Genomic DNA, 5,063 nt, shown 5'->3' on the forward strand with positions numbered 1-5,063 from the left:
ACCATATGGGACACCTGGATTCGAACCAACTACCTTTGGTCCTGGATTGGCTGCTTGCAAGTCAAACACCGCTTTGCTATATCTCTGGGCCCAATGTTCAATAAATTCTTAATGAAACTGAAAATGGATAGAAATTTGAAGAACCTTTGGACTGCAGTGAAGGATGAATATTTCAAGGTCTCCTCCAAGTCATTTGGGTGTAGACTCTGCTGTCTTGTTGAGTTGAAACTCAAGAACACTCCCTGTGTCTGTGGATGACCTGACATTGTCATAAGAACCAAGGTTCAGATTTGGTAGAAGTGATATTTCCGTCTCTTTGTGGCCATTGTAAATGCCATTCGATTACTGGCAATAAGGAACTGAAGAGAGTACAAAGTGAAAAACGTTCCTCAAAATAGACAACCTCAGATTTGGGCAGATATATGAGAAGTTTGCTCCAAGAAGACATAGTCATGGTCAACAGGAATGTGAACATGGCTGTTCACATAGGAAATCAGCATGGTAACGAGTTACCCCCTCAGACAGAGAGACTGGCCTACACACACACACACACACACACACACACACACACACACACACACACAGAACAACAATCAAGTAAATGGGCATTGGGAGAAAAGAACCCTTAGCCCCTGCTGGTGGTTTGTGATAGGTCACCTTTTAGGAAAACTATATGGACACATCTCAATAAACTTAATATTGAGCTTCCATACAGTCCAGAAATTGCTCTTCTTGGTATTCACCTCAAAGATGCCAAAAGGACACTCACAAAAGAAATGTGCACTCCTGTTGATGCAGCACTAATCACAGAGACTCAAGTCTGGATATAACACCATGTCAATTATTATCAGGGAAAAGCAAGTTAACAGCACAAGTGTCCAAGAACAGAGGAGTGATAGAGGAACTAAGAGGCAGGCATACAAGGAAACACAGGTAAAATCGTGCCTCAGACAGGTAAAATCATGCTGTTTGCTGGTCCAGAAATGGCTCTGGGGAGTGTCCTGCTGAGTGGGTTAGTCAGAAGGAAAGGGACAAGTACAGAGAGATTTGTCATATGCGGGATCTCAAGAGACAGAGAGGAAGCAAGAGGTGGGCAAAGGCTACACAAAGATGGAACCTGTTCTACAGGTTAGCACAGGGCTGTGAGGGTGTGAGGGAGAGCAGGAGGGGGTCCATTAGAATGTAGTAGAGGGCTAAAACTCTGGGGGAGAGTGTCTATAGGATACATGAAAACCTTCATATTATTCATGAAAATCATGGGGCCTAACAATATTATCTTTGGTTTTGAGCCACACTTGGCGATGCTCAGGGGTTACTCCTGGCTGTTCAAAAGGAATCACTCCTGACTATGTACTTGGTGGTACTGATAGGATGCTGGGGATTGAATCTGGGTCAGCTGCACGCAGGGCAAGCATCATACATTTCATGCAATCTATTGAGCTTGTAAAAATTAATACTATGATAAAAAGACTTTTTTTTTGGTTATTGGGCCACACCCAGCGGAATTCAGGGGTTACTCCTGGCTCTCTGTTCAGAAATACCTCCCGGCAGCATGGGGGACCATATGGGACACCGGGATTCGAACCAACCACCTTAGGTTCTGGATCAGCTGCTTGCAAGGCAAATGCCATTGTACTCTCTCCGGCCCCTAAAAAAGACTTTTAATTGAAGAAAGTTCAAATTACGGGACAGCTTTCTATTCAGGAGGTGAGGCACTCGTTTTGTGTGCAGCCACTTGGCTAACTCTGATTTGATCACCAGCTCCATATATAGTCCCTTGAGAACTGCTAACAGTCACTCTGGAACAGAGCATGGGAATTTCATAAATTTTATAAAGCAGAATTATGGCTTGTTTGTTCTTTTGTTAGACCACACATGGTAATGCTCAGGTCTACTCCTGGCTCTGCTCTCAGAAATCATCCAGATCATGCTGGGATAGCCCTATGAGATGTTGGGGATTGTACCTGGGTTGACAGCAAGCAAGGAAAATGCTCTCCCTGCTGTTCTCTCTCTGGGATTTGAATAGCTTTTTCTTGATCCACAAATGCCAGTCCTCAAGAGAAATACTGCAACCATACAGCAGTGGGGTTTGTAAAGTTACAAGGAAGATTTCAAAGTTGATAGCACAAAGCTGAGAGGGGATGTGGGTGTGTGGAGATCTGGGGGCCCTGATTTCACTTGGTTCTTCCCAAGTCCCAACAGGAGTAGGCTCAGAGCTGCCATGAGTAGTGAAGAGGAGACTTGAGGGGTCCATTCTATTGGTAGACACTTTGCAGGCAGGATTCTGGGGACTCAGGTGTTAATGGAGATGGGAGCCTCCTTTCTCAATTTTCCTAGCTTCACCTCATCTTTCCACCCTACCCACTTCTGTCCTGATTCTGTCTCAGGAATTGGCCCAGTCACAGTATCTTCCAACATCTCCCATCTTTCATGGGCTTGACCCTTCTATTACCCCCCTAATTTTACTGTCCATAATCCCACATGCATGACCCTGATCTGGCCGACAAAGAAAACAGATACGGGTCTTACCTGAAACCCCGAGCTTCAGTAGGGAACTGGGCTGTGATAGCTGGTAGGGTCTGCTGCTGTGTGAGCTGTGGCACCTGTAGGTGCCACTATGGGCTGATGTCACAGGGGAGAAGGAGAATAGTGCCCGTGTGGTCTTCTCTGTAGCACTTTGACACACAGTGGTGGGTGGGCACCCCCTCCTTGGCCATCGGGAAAGTGTCTAACCAGCCTCCTGACACACAGAGCAGGGTCACATTGTCTCTGGGAGACACCACGGGGCTTGGCAGCACCAAGAGGTGGCATGTATCTGAGTTGTCCTAGGAGAGAATGGGGCAAGGGAACCCCAGTCAGAGCTGAGTCCCAGGTCCTCTCTCTAGACCCAAACTCTGGGTCCCTGCTGTCCCTCCCTCTTGGTGATTCTGCACTCCACATCCTTATCCTACCATCAACCTCCGAGAGGTTCTGAGCAGAGTTGGCATTTTGAAGTAATTATGTCTCTCTCACCTGCCAATAGGACATCCAGTGGGTCACTGGGCTCTGACCACAGGGTTTGATGCCATGTCCCCCGTAGCATCGGTACCGGCTCATATGGGAAACATTCACAGGGCCCAGGGAAAAGTTGGCTTGTGAGAGACCAGCCTGGGAGTGGTGGCTAGGGCACTGGAGGAGGTCCTGCCCTCCTTCCTTAGATAGAGCAAAGGTTTCATAGCCAACCTCAGAGCAACAATGCAGGGTTAGGTTCTGTCCTGGGGTCATGATTTGTCCTTGTGGGTTCAACAGGGAGGGTCTTCCAGACACATCTGTTGGGACAGAGGATGACAGGGTTGTGCCCCACCTATGTCTTGTATTGTACCTGGTGACACTGTCCCCCAATCCTCTGTGTCTATGCTTCAGAATCCCTGTGCTCACTCACCCACTAACTCACATGGGCGTATCCACTAAAAGACAGACATCAAGAATCTTATGTAGCTTCAAAATCTGAATGGACCAGGGTGAGCCTCACCTGAGACCATGAGCTGTAGAGGATCACTGAAGTATGACCTCACCAGTGGGTTTCAAAATGACCATAACAATAAAAAGTCCAGTTGTGCCTGGAGGTCACAGAGCCCACAGTGAATAGTGCATGGAATAGCCAATTGGGATGTGGCTGCGAGTCCTGGAACAAATCAGGCTCTCCCTCCCAATTCAGATAGAATTCTTGGAACCTCTGGGCAGAGCCACATTAGAGCATCACAGTCTCTCCCGAGGCCACCACAATGCTTGGTAGGGCTGTGAGGGATGGTTTGCTGTAGAGGCCTAAGAGGGGGACAGCAGTTACAGGGTCACCATTATACCCTCACATTCCCTGATCAGATACCATCCCTGAGTACAGACCCCCTGCCTGAGGACAGTTACTCTGTCCAGGTGAGGCTCACCTGTGTCCACCAGATCCAGAGTGTCTAAACTTTTAGCACAGCCTGACTCTCCACATTGTTCACATACACACACACACACACACACACACACACACACACACACACATATGCCATGTCTGGTCCCATGTGGTCGATGTGGTACTTTGCCCTGTGCCCAGATTCCAGAGACATTTATATTTTCCAGGTTCCTGTTTTCAGAAAGTACCTCTGGGTCACCCAGGTCCCCTCACACCAGAGAGTCACAGAGCTTTCTTTAGCCACTACGTTGGCTGGCTCAGCCCAGAGGTTGGGTCTGGGAAGAGGCCCTGAAAGGAAGCAGAGGTTCAGAGACATTCACAAAGCCAACTCTCAGCCCGGATCCTAAAAGCCCCCAATTTCTTCTCAGCTCAGTTCTTCCCCAACCCAGCTGTGGGCTCTTTCCTGGAGTACCAGGGTCACACACCTGCCTTCTCGGGGGTCCCAGCTCCTACACTCAGTCCTTGAGGGAGAGAGACCCTGTGAGAGTCTTTGCTGAGTCCCAAGGGAACCCCTAACAGCCCCTCATGTCCCAGAACCCTCTGAGGCTCACCCAGACACAGCAGAGCCATGAAGTGGGCCATACTGTCTCCTCCTGGGGCAGGGGGAGTACAGACCAGAGCAGTATCATGCAACCATCAGCTGAGAAGAAAGGGTCCTGCCAGGCTGTGGCATGTGAGGATGTTGTCAGCACAGGGAATGGATCTTGCTCCCTGTCCACTGAGGAGAATCGTGTGTACCTGCCTCAGTCATCAGTAAATGTTCTGGACTGTTAACCCGACAACCACATAGCAAGTGCTGTTCCTTTGTAGTAGCACAAGAGATATTTTACTTCTATCCCCGAATTCCTTTCCCCGAATCCCCACCATGACCTGTAGGAAACTTGAATCTGAGGGGACTCTAGAATCCACTGATATTGAAATTTATCCCTTTTTGAGCCCAGCAGAAGAGCAGAGACACATTTTTGTCATTTTGTCATTTGTCAATGAGCGGGACTCATTTGTGTCATTCTTGTGATGCATCGGTGCTGCCAAGGAGCAATCTCTGGGGCATCCTGGATCCATAGGCAACAGCATCATAATGTAGAAAGGGAAAGAGACACATGTCCAGAAACTGGCACAGCTT

At 48.4% G+C, this 5,063-nt stretch overlaps 1 pseudogene; it reads right to left on the minus strand.

The window, feature by feature from the left end:
• On the minus strand, positions 1–4,522 carry LOC126028702 (leukocyte immunoglobulin-like receptor subfamily A member 6; annotated as a pseudogene).
• Positions 4,523–5,063: the final 541 nt, after the last annotated feature.

The sequence above is a fragment of the Suncus etruscus genome, chromosome 14 (genome assembly GCF_024139225.1).
Source record: "Suncus etruscus isolate mSunEtr1 chromosome 14, mSunEtr1.pri.cur, whole genome shotgun sequence".
Taxonomy (NCBI): domain Eukaryota; kingdom Metazoa; phylum Chordata; class Mammalia; order Eulipotyphla; family Soricidae; genus Suncus; species Suncus etruscus.